General features: G+C 42.6%; 1 pseudogene; it reads left to right on the top strand.

The window, feature by feature from the left end:
- The first annotated feature begins 3,419 nt into the window (after positions 1–3,419).
- Positions 3,420–4,196, top strand: LOC147428476 (uncharacterized; annotated as a pseudogene).
- The last annotated feature ends 12,734 nt before the right edge of the window (positions 4,197–16,930 follow it).

The following is a 16,930-nucleotide window of genomic DNA, read 5'->3' as shown; positions in this document are numbered from 1 at the left end:
AGGTGATGCGGCACCTGCCTAATGCTGAGGTAAAGCAGCACGATCTGAATAGCGTGAAGGCTCGCAGAGAACTTGCAGGGAAGACTCTCACGGTCGAGAAGGAGAGCAAGGAAGGTGCCAAGAAGCATGAGAAGGTGAAGAGCAAGCGGATCTAAAGGCTGTCATTTCCTCCGAGGCCGTGGGCATCAGGAATAGCTCATCAATCACAGAGTTGTGCTCAGAAGAATCAAGTTGTTTTATCTCCAAAATGGTGTTTTTAAACAATATTTGCTCATGAGATAATACGTTTTATGGTGGTGTGCCAAGGTGCCTTCTCTCCGATTTGTGCATGACTTATGCGAGTCTCTGATGATTCTTGCATTATCCATTTGTTGTGGTATTAGGACTTTTGTCTTGTGACATCTATTGATACTTAATGTAATAGTGCTTATTTTTGGTTCATATCCAAAAGCAATGATCATGTAATTGAGGCTTAAAATCCTCAGACATGGTGATTGGGTGCATGTGGCCGTCTCTAGGGATGTAGCAAAGCAGACCTTGCCCTAATACAACTTCCCTATTGCCAAGCAGAGCTTGCCTCTTGGCTGCATGAAAGGAAATGGAGAGGACGAATATGTAAGGGATCATAGTAGCCACTAGATGGTGATCGAGGGACTCACGAACAAAATGATGATTGGAGGGAGAGACATAGAGAATATGTTGGCAATACTGATAATGATGACTGGAGAGACCTGAACAACATGTAAAAATGCTTACATTTCAACTAGTGAGGTTGCTTAGTGATTGAAAGGAAGGGATTTCATGTCGCTCTCTTCTTTAGCTCTTATGGCAAGTGCTTGAGATTATGTTAGCTTTGTAGTTTGTTTAATGAAAATTCAGGCAAACCACGTGGCACTAAAAGAGGCTTCGGCCATCTCTTCATCCTACTTTGGATATTGTAGGCTACTCCCTTTTCTCCTTGGTTGTAATGGAAAGTTCTGCTTGCTTTTGCTACTAACGCTTGAAGGCAACCCCTTATAGGGGGAGCTCTCTCTCTCTCTCTCTCTCTCTCTCTCTCTCTCTCTCGCAGACAAGGAGATGAGTTGGTTTCGCCATGAAAACAAAGTTGCTGCAGCTGATCTGCCCTTGAGCTGGACGTGATCCGCTACTCTCTCATGAGCAATGATGGGGCTAGAGCTAGAAAAACACATTTTAGCTAACCAAACAAAAAAAGGGCAAACTTGAAATTCTCCCGGTTTTTAGGTCAAAATTTGAAGCTTTTGCTGGTAATTACACTAAAACTTGTGTAAATTTGCCGGTTTTCTTAAAGGCAAGCTCAAAATCTAACCGGGATTTTATACTTTCAGCCGGTTAAAATACACTAGACCCCGGATTTTTTCTAACACTCGATGGGGACACAAGCTAAGAACCTAGAAGTCCACAAGGTCATCTCTGTTTTTTACGACTCCCCTCAAACACCATTTGCACATGTCTCTGAGGTGCTCTTGACTGTTTACCTACCCATTCACGTCCCGAAGCTGAGGGAGAGAGAGAGTGTACGAGCAGTGTTACACCAGAGAGAGAGAGAGAGAGAGAGAGAGAGAGAGAGATGGAAGGTGGGCGGCAGTGATTGCAAGCATAGTCGCTCTAATATTTGTGGGCTGGGGCACAATTGTGCCTGTGTGTGCGCCTGCTTTTGACATCGGGCCTCCAGTTTTTGCCCCCACGGCCTCTCTCTCTCTCTCTCTCTCTCTCTCCCCGCTCTCTCCTTCGTATATATGCTACACGACTCACTGTGTATGCATGTGTGTGCAACGTCTATGAGGACCTTCTTGGTTAGTTGATCTGCAACGTGCCCGCTGCGTCCGTAGCATGCTCTGAAGAGTCGTAAAGAAACATGCTACAAGCAAGGAAGGTGATGTGGCACCTACTGATGCTGAGTAAAGCAGCAACCTCTGAATAGCGTGAAGGCTGGCAGAGAACCTTTGCAGGGAAGACTCTCATGGTCGAGAAACAAGAGCAAGAAGGGTGTCAAGAGGCGAGAGAAGGTGAAGAGCAAGCGGATCTAAAGGCTGTCATTTCCTCTGAGGCCATGGGCATCATGAATAGCTCATCAATCACAGAGTTGTGCTCAGAAGCATCAAGTTGTTTTATCTCTGAAATGGTGTTTTTAAACACTACTTGCTCATGAGATACTACGTTTTATGGTGGTGTGGCAAGGTGCCTTCTCTCCGATTTGTGCATGGCTTATGCGAGTCTCTGATGATTCTGCACTATCCATTTGCTGTGGTAAGACTTTTGTCATGTGACATCTGTTGATACTTACTGTAATATTGCTTATTGTGGTTCATATCCAAAAGCAATGCTCATGTAATTGAGGCTTAAAATCCTCAGACATGGTGATTGGGTGCATGTGGCCGTCTCTAGGGATGTAGCAAAGAAGACCTTGCTCTAATAGGACTTCCCTATTGCCAAGCAGAGCTCGCCTCTTGGCTGCGTGAAAGGAAATGGAGAGGACCAATATATAAGCGATCGTAGCCAATAGACGGTGATCGAGGGACTCACGAACAAAATGATGATCGGAGGGATAGACATAGTGAATACGTTGGCAATAGTGATAATGATGAATGGAGAGACCTGAACAACATGTAAAGATGCTTACATTTCAACTATGTGAGGTTGCTTTGTGATCGAAAGGAGGGATTTCATGTCGCTCTCTTCTTTAGCTCTTATGGCAAGTGCTTGAGATTATGTTATCTTTGTTATTTGTTTAATGAAATTTCAAGCAAACCAAGTGGCACTAAAAAAGGCTTCGGCCATCTGTTCATCCTACTTTGGATATTGTAGGCTGCTCCTTTTTCTCCTTGTTCGTAACAAAAAGTTCTCCTTGCTTTTGCTAGTAACGCTTGATCGCAACAGCTCATCTCTCTCTCTCTCTCTCTCTCTCTCTCTCACTGACAAGGAGATGAGTTGGTTTTGCCATGAACAGGAAGTTGTTGCAGCTCTGTCCTTCAGTTGTGACCTGCATCCGCCACTCTCTCATGAGCAATGACAGGGCCTGTGGGGGACGCAAGCTAAGAACCTAGAAGTGCACAAGGTCATCTCTGTTTTTTACAACTCACCTCAAACACCATTTGCACCTGTCTCTGAGGTTCTCTTGACTGTTCACCTACCCATTCACGTCCCGGAGCCGAGGGAGAGAGAGAGTACGAGTAGTGTTCAACCAGAGAGAGAGAGAGAGAGAGAGAGAGAGAGAGAGAGGACAAGGGCATGCCCCTCTTGCTCCTCTCATCGCTCCTTATATGCCTATGTTCCTCATTGTTGCTATGGGGATCATCATTCCTTTGGTGGTTGCAACTACAAATTTGAATTTTTTGCATAAGTCAGAGAGGGCGACGTTGGCATCTACTAGCAGGGTGGTGCCCTTTTAAATCTTAGATCCAGGCATTCATTTGATGCTACCTTATATAACACGGTACGAGCAAATTCAAGTGACAATTTTGATCGATGGGGTTAAAAACATCCCTTGTGGCACAAAAGCAGGTGTAATGATAGATTTTGAGAAAATTGAGGTTGTCAATCCATTGAGAAAGGAGCACGTGTATGGTACGATTTTAAACTACGGTGTAACTTATGACAAGACTTGGGTGTATGACAAGATTCATCATGAGATTAATCAGTTCTGTAGTGTGCATAGTTTGCAGAAAGTGTATATAGACAAGTTTGATCAAGTAGATGAAATTAGGAAGGAAGCTATTCAATGAGATTGTACATGATATGCACCTGAAATTGAGATAATTAGTGTGAGAGTAACAAAAACCTCAATTCCAAAGACCATTGCTCACAATTATGAACAGATGGAATTATCGAAGAGAAGAGAATGAAGGTCCTTATTGCTGTAAAACATGGTGGAAAAAGAAGTCGAAACTCAGAAGAAAAATGATGTGACAGAGTCTGAAAAAGATGCACAAGTAAGCATGAGTTATATGTATCAGAAAATCATGAAAAACGAGAGTATTAAATGTCAGCAGAAAATTGAGAATGAAATATATCTACCAAGAGAGAAAAGTCTTGCAGATGCGAACTTTTACAGGGTCTTGAAGGAAGCGGAAGCAAACCATCTCAAACTTACTCCACAATTCTTAGAGTTGATGTTTATTGAAGCAATTGCCAACACCACAAAGATGTATTTTGGTGACAAGATACCAGGAAACTAAGACTTGAGCAACCCGATACGAGTTTGCAGTGTAATATATTTGCTATGCTTTAGTTGGGCTGAGAGAGAGAGAGAGAGAGAGAGAGAGAGAGAGAGAGAGAGAGAGGGACGCATGTTTAACCTCACCATCCTATTTTATTGCAGTATTAACGAGAACCACAATTAATTTGTCAAACCATGGGATGAAGCTGATTCGACTAGTGCATAGACGCTACAAGAGGTTGCCAATCTTTTGGAAAACAATTAACAACTCGTATCTAACTGAAGTTACACTCAAGTGATTGAAATCACTAAAAGTCAATCGCTCATCGACAAGAAAATCATATCCGTTACAACATCAAATGACATCCAAACGTAACGAAACTTGTAGGACAAGTTTACCAGACCTAAGTACACAAGCCTATGGCCTCAAACCTCACTTTAGATCAAGTTTCAAAATCGCAATTATTAACCGCAGTGGCTTTTTGACCTAGTGGTTTTTGACCCAGAATGCATCTAAATGCTTACCAATGATGCTCCAATATCCCACCTATGCTTAGTTTTCGATTTAAAAGTGTAAATTCCTAATTATGATGAAATTAGGTTACGGGTTGGCGATGCCAAAAGCTATAAAATACGATGAATGACTTATGTCAATGCGTAGAGCTCTCACTTGCGGTTGCAATGCAACAAACGTATTCGCAATGTGACAATCGGGGAGGGAGTAGAAAGCACGAGAAGGAGAGAAGTGAGTGTCGTTAGCTCACGTTGTGTATTTCTTATCCAAAAACTTATATAAAACTTACAAAAATTGGTTTTTATACCTTAGCCAAGGTTTTTGGGTGGTCAAAAGTAATAATCTGGAGTTCTATCGAAGCTTGGAATTGATTAGTTGATACAATCTGGAAGCTTATAGCCCCGGCTCATTAATTATAAAGTTTACCAAGAAAATAGGAGTTACAATATTTTCGATTTATCAAAATAATAATTGTTTTACAAGGAGAACTTCGAAAAATGGTGTCCGTGTTAGCTTGTTGCTAACATTTTCCTCCTCCTCGTCTGTGTCGTCCATTGACAGAGCTTTATGGGCTGAAGTAGTCTTCGAGTTGACGGCGGGCGAAATGGTCTTTCAGTGCTTCCAATGCCTTTTGGTATCTTCTTTTGTATTCTTTTTTTGGCACTTGCAAAAATTGCATGGTAACTCTATTTTTCAGTTCCACCGCCGAGTATCCTACAAATCTTGACGCGAGGTCGCTTATCAACGGTGCAAATATCTTCGTTCGTCAGGTGAAGAAGCCAGTGTAGAATGCCTCCTTAAAAGCGATCATATTATGCGAGGGAAAGAACATGTAGCGTGCATAAAATTCATAAAGAATTTCCTTTGAGGATTGCCCACTTAGATCATAGCAAAGGCCTTTGTTCCCTTCCAAGAATGAGAGCCAAGGGGCTCCTGTCTGCTCAGGATCATTAAAAACCTGTATGCAAGTGAGTAGCATCCTGTAGATCTTATATAGCATTGCACGGGAGAGATCTGACAGACTCCTGAAGAATGTCATGGCGCCCGTTAGGGTTTTCACCATGTATTCTTCTGTTGCTTGGTCTCTCTCTAGGGCTGGCAGCTTGGGAAAATTGAGCCATGTTGGCCTCTTCTTCTGCAGTGCTTCATGTGCATGCCATGTCCTTACTCGAGGTACATAACAAAATGCACTACAACAAAAAAGGGGACCTTCGATGTCGGTTTCGACGCACTTCGTTGAAAAGTCCGTCGATATATGCGTCCCTACGAATCCGTCGCTATATGCGTCGATATACGCGTCGAAAGGTAATATTATCGACGCGTATTTCGACGGACGTAACGAGCACATAGCGACGACCATAAGAGAAAAAAAAATTCTTGGGCATAGGATAGGCAGCCTGGCCTGTGCCCAGTGAAAAGATGGACACAGCCACAGTCAGACTGCCTATCCTTTGCCCAAGAAAGTGAGCAGCACCAAAATCAACCGTGCTCCCACAGAAATTTTGAAAGAGTTCCCTTCGTTTTTACATAAACTTTAAAAAAAAAACCATATCATGTATACGTCTCCTACATGCTATTTATGTAGGATCTCACATGAGATTTAAAGCCAATGAAAGAAATGACTTTGTGCAAAACCATAACCATACCAACTTAATTTGTGCAAAACCATAACCAAATTAAAACCATAATCGGCCATAACCACTTTGATTAAAACCATAATGTAGATAACCATAACCATAAACAAAATTAACAATAACCATAAGCATAACTAGAAAGTTAAACATAACCATAAACAAAACAAGAACCATAACCATGTCTATACAAGAATAAGAGAAATAACCATGTCTATACAATGACAATGACAATAACCATAACCATAAGGAAAACAATAACTGTCTGAACAATAACCATAACTATATATGTCTATACAAAAAAGAGACACAAAAGCGTGTCTGTGTCTCACAAAGCATATATATGAAATCCACTGATGACTAGGCGTCACAACCTGCACATAGGACAAGTCACAAAATTAGTATTGATATTACTTCACATATACTTATTTAATTAAATCAACTCATACATATTAACGTCTCACCTCAAGCGATCAGCGAGACTCTAAGGCCTCCCAGTCTACAGGCTCTCCTAAAGCATCAAGATCATTCAATACTTCATAGATACCTCTGCGATATCCATCTGTCTCCTCCTGGCGTGTCGGGGATCGATGCATCGCAAGATTCTGCGTTTATACAAAAATCAAAGTAATAAGAATACATGATTCATCACGTTTTAAAAAATGCCATATCTAGGATTGGATTAGAAATTCACAAACTCATAGCGAAAGGTGTCGAAGCCTCCGGTGCCAAGATGAGATGTCTCCCTGGCCATTTGTCGTATCTGCGCGGCCTGACGCTACTGTCTGAACTGCGTGTCCGTTGTTCGCTGATCCTCCCTGATCTGCAGCCACGTTTCATGTGGGATGTCCGAAGGCTTTGGCGAGCCGGTCCTGAAAGCCTGTCGAGCTGCATCTCGTCGATGTTTCACGGTGTCTCATGCAACACCCTTGATCCACCTCCTCGGAATAGTCTTTGAACTCGGAGCAGGCTGGTACTCTCTCAGGATGGTCTCCACTATATAACTGACTTTGTCCTCATCCTGCTCAAGCCAAGGCGTCAGAATGCTGGTCGAAAACTGCAGCTCCACGAGCTGGCGAATCCGCTGTCTCATCTCAGTCCCGACTCTATCCATGTCAACAGAACCATCTGCCCGTACAGTGTAGAGCTTGGAGGCAATAGGATCATGTGCCCCCCAAGGTGTCCGAGATGTGTCAAGAGGTGTGCCTGGGTAGGACGGGGGTTGTGAGCGAGGAGGGGTCGAAGCATCTGTGGACCCTTCTTCACAGCAACCACCACCTCCACCTGACGATCGCCGAGATCGGCGAGTGCTCCTGTGCTGCAGAGATGAGGACGTATCTGCCTCTGCCGCACCCCTAGGTGTCGAAGCGGCCGTGATGGGAGACCTCGCAGGCGTCGTACCCGTAGGTGTCTCCCCCCCCCCCCCCCAATAGGCGTCCCCTCCATAGGTGTCTCCCCCATAGGCGTCGGACCCTCGGGTGTGAAGCCTGGAGGCGTAGTACCTGTGCCTCTGGCTACCCAGTACTAAGAAGCCTCTGCCATCTGACTGGGCATCATCCGTGTGACGAAGCCCATGAATGCATCTGCACTCATAGAAGCGGGATCTAGAAACTGGTCTGCCATACTAAAGTCCTGCACAAAGAAAGTAAAATAAAGCGTTAGAACACCTTTGTTTGAATTAACTTTAAGCTTAATTTGAAATCAACGTCTTCACACAAACACTTACAGGCCTAGGCCTCGACGAGTGAGGCATCATCGATAAGATCTTGCACCGTATCATCGTCTATCTCTAATTGCAGACATAACTCTGTCCCAACTCGTTCTGGAAGATTGTGTTCATCCATTGCATCTTCATCTACAAGTGTCAATTCTGCCTTGTCTGCGTCATCCCTCGTATATCTGTCAGCTTTCTCTGCCATACCTTCGTCCTCCTCATCTAATGTCATAGTAGTATGGACGTTGTTTGACCAACTTTCCTCCAGGAGCTCTTGCCCTTCAAATACTTGTTTATTTCTTGCCCTTCCAATTGGTTCAACCGTATCTGCTATGTCGATCCCATGCCATAACTCTTGGAGTTCGTCAACTAGTGGAGCTAGATAAACATCCATGTTTTTTGCCTTGAACTTACCAGGTACAATCAAGCTTAATATGAAAAGACCCTTCTTGATGGAAGCCACGGCGGGAGGTTGTAATTGATAAGGCACATAGGCCAAGTGCTCCATGACGAGCTTCTCAAGCCAAATGGATTGACTCCATCCATTGCCATTCCCAAACGCAAATTGCGTGGTTCACTCTTAAAATGTGGCCAGGTATCTTCAATGTGCCTCCAGGCCTTTGAATCAGCGAGCTCCCTAAATGTTGCGTCAGTGGATCTATTCGTAGAATGCCACCGCATCAACTTTGCAATGGAACCACAACGAAACATGCTTTTTATCCTAGGAATAATAGGAAAATGCCACAACACTTTAGCTGGCACTGTCTCGCCAACTGCATCTTGTTTGTAGCGCATTGCTCCGCACTTAGGACACGACAGACAATCTGCAAATTCATTGCGAAAAAGAATGCAATCATTTGGACATGCATGAATCTTGTTGTAGTCCAAGCCAACTGAGGTCAATAGTTGCTTTGCGTCTGGCCTGGAGGGGGGCATTTCATTGCTAGCCGCGAGAAGTTGCGCCCGCAACAACCTGTTTAAGCCACATTAAATTAAAAATCTCTCCAAGCACGTCACCGTTGCAATCAGAAAATCTCTTTTGTAAAATACGTACCTAAACAAAGCAGTGACGCTTGCATCTGACCACCCGTACACTGAGTGAAGATTCAAAAACGCCAGACAAGTACGAAGCACATATATTTTGGCGCCTTCATAGATTGGTTGACGTGCCAACTTCCTCAACATGTCTTCAGGAGATAGGCGCACGACTTCTAGTGCTGCTTCGTTAGCGTTCTCCTCTCTTGTCTGGAAGAAGCCATCCAACATCTCCTCCATGCCGTCTTCTTCTGTCTATAAGCCCTTTTTTTCTTCCATCCTTGGCTCTATATTGGTCGGACCTTCACACATAATCCTCTCTCTCTCTCTCTCTCTCTCTCTCTCTCTCTCTCCTCTCTCTCTCTCTCTCTCTCTCAGATGTAGGTGCTATGTCGCGAAAATCAATGCTCTTTCCGTAGGAGTCGTATCGTAGATTCTGTACAGTTTCTCTAGCAAACTCTCCTTACTTGTGCACATGCTCATTACATATCCTACGCTTGCGTAGGATTTGATACTTGCAGAGCGTGCACGAGCATACAATCTTTTTCTCCATGTTAGTTGATGACGTTTCCATCTACAATGATTATGAATGTTATTTTAATATATATACTCCTCACAATGTAAACTACCTCGCATTCTCTAGTCTTGCCCAATCTCCATACACCTCATCCAAGGTGTACGGAGATTAGGACCACCGGGTCAAAATCTCGTCTTTATTGGTCTAATCTATTGGGTAGACACATACGTGCACTCCCAGGTGTACATGGCAATGCATGTAGCGGGCAAAACCCCTTTGCCTCTTTTAGTTCCATAGTTTCTTCTAGAGGGAAGAGAGAGAGAGAATAGAGAGAGTTTCTATCCTTTTCACACAATTGGTCAGCCAACCTAACTCTTTCTCTCTCCCTCTTTATCTATCTAACTATCTATATCTCTCTCTCTCTACCTCTGTAGCTATCTCTAGTTAATTCTCTCTCTCTCTCTCTCTCTCTCTCTCTCTCACTATATATATATATATATATATATATATATATATATATATATATCACTCTCTATCTCTTTATTTTCTCTCTCTCTGTCTACGTACCCTATCTCTTGTTCTTCTCTCTCGCTATCTCTCTCTCTCTCTCTCTCTCTCTCTCTCTCTCTCTCCTCTATTTCCCTATTTCCATATCTCTCTCTCTGTCTCGCTCTCCACTTCTCTCTCTCTCTCTCTCGCTATATATATATATCACTCTCTTTCTCTCTCTCTCTCTCTCTCTCCTCTCTCTCTCTCTCTCTCTCTCTCTCTCTCTCTCTCTCTCTCTCTACTTCCCTATCTCTCTACTGATCGAACGAGCGACTGAGCTAGGGAGATCTAGACGCCCACGACTGCGGAGGCCAGACTACACAACATCGACAGAGGCTGCATCAGAGGATTCACGTCACTTTGGCTCGACATGCACAATGCCCGGTCAGACTACTGACCATGGAAAAGATTGATGAGGTCTGCCAGCGACAGATAAGACCATATTAGGTATTTTGGTAAAAATCTCACATTATGGGAATCTCCAAATCGACCGAATTCATGTAATTTGGGAATTTTCCACTTAAAGTGGGAAAAATTGAGGTGTGTGGCTAGTAAATAAAGTGAAAATCTCATAGGATTGTGGTGTTGATAAACACCAAAAGTCAAGAGGATGTACAACACATGGATTTGAATAATAACTATAAATTACATAAAACAAAGGAAGATACAAAAAAGATTTTGTTTACAAATTGACTAGTATAGTCACAATAGAAGCTCCACATAATTCTACTCCACATTTGATACCATATCTGAACTTTGATCCAAGTGTGGCTGATGTGCACGAGTGAGGCCTTCTTTGGCTTTTAGAGCATGTCTTTCTGGAATCTTTATTCTAGAAAATGGTCCTTCTTTGTTGGGTCTCCAGGACCAAACAATTGCATCTATAGTTTTCCCACACTTGTGGGTCCTTATAGTTGACAGCCCAATAACCCTTCCAACAATTACTGTAAGCTTGAGTATCTGTCATCCCACTTTTTCTCGCGCAAGGTGCCCAATATTGAATCAAGAGTTTTCTGTAGTTTGGTGATGTAGGCTCATTATCAATGTCAGATAAAGCCATTGCAAGCCACACTGGATAGATTTCTGTGTCACTCGGAACAAGCATAAGAAAGTCACCTTGGTGCACATCAGACATAGGGTCAAACTCTTCCCTTGGCCTATCTCGTTGAGGCCCACAAAAATGATCATTCAACTCTTCAAGGCCTAGGAATCTTTCTGCTCCTTGTTGCAAATTCATTGTAGTGCTTTGTAGATGAGAATATTCTTGAGTTTTTGGCCAAAACATTTCATACAAGACTCCCTCTGATATGATTGCTTTTCCAATCTCTTCAATTACCTTACTCCAATAATCTATCACGGGTCTATAATATCGCGGAATACTTGAACCATTCCCTAAATTTTTCCAAAATTTTATATAGTTCTTTAGCCCCAAAATGACTTCTTCGTGGGCCTTGACATACTCCGCCATTTGTACTAGAGGTGGATCTCCATGTGGTAACATTGGCTTGCCTTCTGTGTCTGTTTTCCAAAGGCGAATACTTCCACTCCAACTTGATACACCTACATGTGCCTTATATGCATCATTGGTGTCTCATCTTGCATAAAGAACCTGAACTGAAGCGGTTTGGAATGTCCAACAAGTATGTCTTGTCCATCACAAAGATAGCCATCACAATATTGCTTGAAATCAGGGATCTTTGTGAGAAAAAATGGAGCTGGGATGAAGATGAGCTGTTTCGTAATGTATCCATCAAATGTGGCAAAGTATAGGTTTGTGTAACTCTCAACTTCTCTGAAAACCTACTAAACATGGCGTCTATGTCCTCATGTGTATGCCCAACCATTAAAAATCCCAGCTGGATGGTTTTGAAAACACCCCTTGCAACAAGCATTGACAAATAGGCAAATAAGTATCGATTTTTGTTTTCCCCTGCACAATTATCCAATTGCAGCAACAAGTTCTCTGGCAATCTGCGAAATGTTGACCCCAATTCCTCTTCTGCAATTTCTGACGACTGCACAATGGGCTCTTTTCCATCACTCAAGTTATGGTAGTCCAAAGCATCCCTTGAGTTCAAAGCATGTAGTAGTGAAATATTGCTCCTTGGAAGTCCATTTGTTACTAGATCACCAAGAGGATGCTTATCTATCCTCTCGAGGTTATGTAAACAATTAGCAATTGAGCCAATTGTAAGATTTGGATCAGCTGGCCACAAACCATTCAAGACAAAGTGTCCGTAATGACCTTCTCCATGTCCATGAGTGATCATGCCAATCAATGCCACCTGCAGATTATATCCTGAATCCACACCCTTGGGAACAATGCGTAATCTAGGAATGGCAGTCTTCTTTTGATCCATCTTATCATGGATTATGCATACATATTTTTGTGGTTGAGTTTCTGAATACGTGCGCCATGCATAATATAGGCTTCTGCAACTCTTTTGTTGTGCCATGTGAACTTCTCTCTCCCTCAAGAGAAGAGCTCTCTCTTCAAGAGAAGGTTTAGCTTCTAACCTTGCCTTGATTGAGCTACAAATATTGCACTTAGAGAACTCACTCGTCTTTGTTAAAGTGACATGTGGGTACTCTTTGTTCCAAATTCTACCAAAAGAAGATTGGGATAGCTTCTTCTCATAGCCCATTTGGTCAAGTGTCGTGTTGATTTCACATAAAATATCCACTTGTTTGTATGTTGATGGAATCACCAATTGAGTCTCTCTTGAGCCATCTAGCAGTGTTCTACTTCTATGTGGCATTTTCTCAGAGTTATTTTCCACAAACTCGTTTAGTAGTGCTCTTGCTAAACTAGTATGTTGAAGTCCCCTTCTCAATGTACATGTGTTCCCATGTACATATTGGCGCACACCATTTTCAAAGTTCTCCTTGTATCGATAAAATGATGTCTTTGGTATTCCATGTAGCTCATACCATGCTCTACAACAAACAATAGAGCCATTTAGCCTGAATTGGTATCGTGACTTCTCATCTTTCTGATAACATATAGAAAGAACATCATAAACATAATTAGTGCGTGATTTTTGAGACTCTCCCCAAAATTGTTGTCGTAACCTTGTCACCATATCACGATCTGCAAATTGGCAGCATTTTTGTGCACAACAATCAATGCATGATACCCTTGAATTGATTTGTTTGAAAGGTAAAAAGTCGAAGCTGGTGCTGCTTTTGATTTTTGAGTCCTGTTCATGAAAGTGTATCGTCTCTTCCTTGACAACTGGACAACATTACTCCCATCAAGTTTTTTTCCAACATTGCCATCGTTGGATACATCCTCATATGTAGCATGCATGCCATCAACAGGAACAAAGCGTTGTAATGGGCTCCCATTCAACATTGTTGTCTGCTTGATGGGCCACTTTAGCAAAGTGATGCTACCCCACTTCAACCACATCATGAATGCTTGCATTTTCTCTTTCAATACCCACACCCACACAATCAGGACCAAGTTCCTGAAAGTTGACATAATCATGTGGAAATACATATAAGATGGTCCCTTCATTCATGGTTTGCATCATTGTGTCATCTTTTAAAAGGACCCTCTGATTTCTCCAAGACTCTCGAATCATTGCTTCAAATTCTGGGCTTGTCATAGGTATTGCATCTGTAACTAGAGGATCAGAATGATCATGTTCTTCATCACCATTGTAGCTTTCGTGTGGATCAATTAAGTTCCCATTTAATACAAAAGATTGCAAAAGAAGCTTTGACCATCGAACAGCACTCCATAATGAGCCTTGGAGAGATGAAGTATCCATTGTAGGAAAAGGTAGGACCACATCCTTCAAGCATTCCTCCACTAGTATGGAGACATTTCCCAGCCCTATCTTTGTACCACCACAAGTGGAATCTGGATCTGTTCTACACACACAACCAATACCAACGATTTCATTGTCAAGTATCATATGTACTTCTCCCCAGATTCAAAGTCCATCCTGTAAGTAAAAAGATTACATTGTTAAATCCATAGTTATAGAAAAATACTCTTCAAACCAAAAATCATGCTACAACATGAAAAAGGTTTGCATAGGTTGGACAAGTGGTGAACCTTGAGACCAAATCCTCCTTGCTATATTAATGGAAGCAAGGTTGGACAAGTGGTGGACCTTGAAACCAAAGCCTCTTTGCTATATGAGAGCATAGGTTGGACAAGTGGTGGACCTAGTTGTAATACCCACTGCCACCTATCATCTACTATAGGACTATGCTTTCCAATGTCCAAGTATCCCTTGAGTCTTTCAAGGTTGAACACGTGGTGGACCTTGAAACAAAAATCCCCTTTCTATATCAGAGCATAGCTTGGACAAGTGGTGGACCTAGTTATAATGCCCAATATCCAAGGTGAAATACCTTAGGACTTTGCTACCTTGCTTGCCAATGTTTACGTAGCCCCTCATTTCTTTAATGGAAGTAAGGTTGGACAAGTGGTGGACCTTGAAACCAAAGCCTCTTTGCTATATAAGAGCATAGGTTGGACCTAGTTTTAATACCCACTGCCACCTATCAACTACTATAAGACTATGCTTTCCAATGTCCAAGTATCCCTTGAGTCTTTCAAGGTTGAACACGTGGTGGACCTTGAAACAAAATCCCCTTTCTATATTAGAAAGGTTGAACACATGGTGGACCTTTTAAACGAAAATCCCCTTTCTTTATCAGAGCATAGCTTGGACAAGTGGTGGACCTAGTTATAATGCCCAATATCCAAGGTGAAACACCTTAGAACCTTGCTACCTTGCTTGCCAATGTTTACGTAGCCCCTCATTTCTTAAATGGAAGCAAGGTTGGACAAGTGGTGGACCTTGAAAGCAAAGCCTCTTTGCGATATGAGAGCATAGGTTGGACCTAGTTGTATACCCACTGCCACCTATCAACTACTATAGGACTATGCTTTCCAATGTCCAAGTATCCCTTGAGTCTTGCAAGGTTGAACACGTGGTGGACCTTGAAACAAAATCCCTTTCTATATTAGAAAGTTTAACACATGGTGGACCTTAAAACGAAAATCCCCTTTCTTTATCAGAGCATAGCTTGGACAAGTGGTGGACCTAGTTATAATGCCCAATATCCAAGGTGAAACACCTTAGAACCTTGCTACCTTGCTTGCCAATGTTTACGTAGCCCCTCATTTCTTTAATGGAAGCAAGGTTGGACAAGTGGTGGACCTTGAAAGCAAAGCCTCTTTGCGATATGAGAGCATGGTTGGACCTAGTTGTAATACCCACTGCCACCTATCAACTACTACTATAGGACTATGCTTTCCAATGTCCAAGTATCCCTTGAGTCTTGCAAGGTTGAACACGTGGTGGACCTTGAAACCAAAATCCCCTTTCCATATACAGAGCATAGCTTGGACAAGTGGTGGACCTAGTTATAAAGCCCCTCCTTTCTTTAATGGAAGAAAGGTTGGAAAAGTGGTGAATCTTGAAACCCAAACCCTTTGGCTATATATAGAGGATATCTTAGACAAGTGGTGGGCTTAGTTGTAGTATCCAATGTCCAAGGTCCAAGGTGAACTATGTAAAGACCTTACTTCCAAAAACAGAGTCGTACAAGTGGTTCTCCTTGAAACCAAAACCTCCTTAGTGTATTAGAACATAGCTTGGAGAAGTGGGACTTAGTTGTAATGGTGAATGTCCAAAGCAAACTATTATAGGACCTTGCTTCCCAAATCAAGTTTGGACAAGTGGTGGATCTTGAAACCAAAACCCCCTTACTCTATTAGAGCATAGCTTAGATAAGTGGTGGACCTAGCTGCCATGGAAAATGTTCAATCTGAACTGCTGCAAGACCTTGCTATTAAATGTCTAAGTAGAGCTAGCTTCTTTAATGGAATCAAGGTTGGGAAAGTGGTGCATCTTGAAACCAAAAGCCCTTTATTGTATTAGAGCATAGCTTGGACAAGTGAGGGACCTAGTTTTAATGTGTGATGTCCAAAGAAAAGTATTACAAGACCTTGCTTTCCAATATTTGAATTGGTCAAGTGGTTAAAACTAAGTATAAAACTTTGACCATTTTCTTCTCGAATTGCCAAAAAGCTAGTTTTAGACACCCCTAAATGAAAATGGTTTAGGGTGGCCTTAAACAATGTTTTTTCAAAGACTTGAACAAAAGGGTTGTTGAAGAGTAATGACAATTTATTGTGGCTTGAAGTGCCTGAGTATGTGAAAACAAGCCTAGGTTTTCCACGAGGCAAAAGGTGACATAATAAGAACATTGGAAAGTTAGGATTGACCATGTGGCCTAAACTTTGGCAAGTGAAGTGGTGGCCAAGTTTTGTGGCACAGTGTGCACTTGGTCCTATATGTGTTGACCACTTGGCTAAATCTAGGACCATAAGGCCAAACCTTTGGCACCTTAAATATAGTATGGGACATAATCTAGAACTGCTATAGTAAATTAGTAGTATAGCTAATATGTTAATATTTGTATTATATTTAAGTATATGCTAATATAATTTATGTTCAAAATTTCACTAATGAAGAATGTTCCCATTTAGCACTCCAGATGCGGGGTCTTAGGGCAATGCCACAATGGGGTGACAAGGCAGCGCTTCCACGTGAGGTTTGGGGGTAGCGCTCTTGATGGGGATGTGGAATATAGCGCTCTCGATGGCGGGGCTTGGGAGGTTGATTTTTGGGATATTGTTCTGAGCGGGGTCCTGGGGCAGCGCCCCAGGCGGGGTCCGGGGCAGCGCCGGGCGGGGTCAAGGGCGGCGGCCCCTTGTCGCCTCCCGGCGCGACTGCCGGCGGGGTCGAGGGCAGCGCCCCCGCGG

This window comes from Adiantum capillus-veneris, chromosome 23, assembly GCF_014529385.1.
Source record: "Adiantum capillus-veneris isolate H3 chromosome 23, ASM1452938v2, whole genome shotgun sequence".
In the NCBI taxonomy this organism is placed as follows: Eukaryota; Viridiplantae; Streptophyta; class Polypodiopsida; order Polypodiales; family Pteridaceae; genus Adiantum; species Adiantum capillus-veneris.
This window is presented reverse-complemented; position numbering and strand designations above follow the sequence as displayed.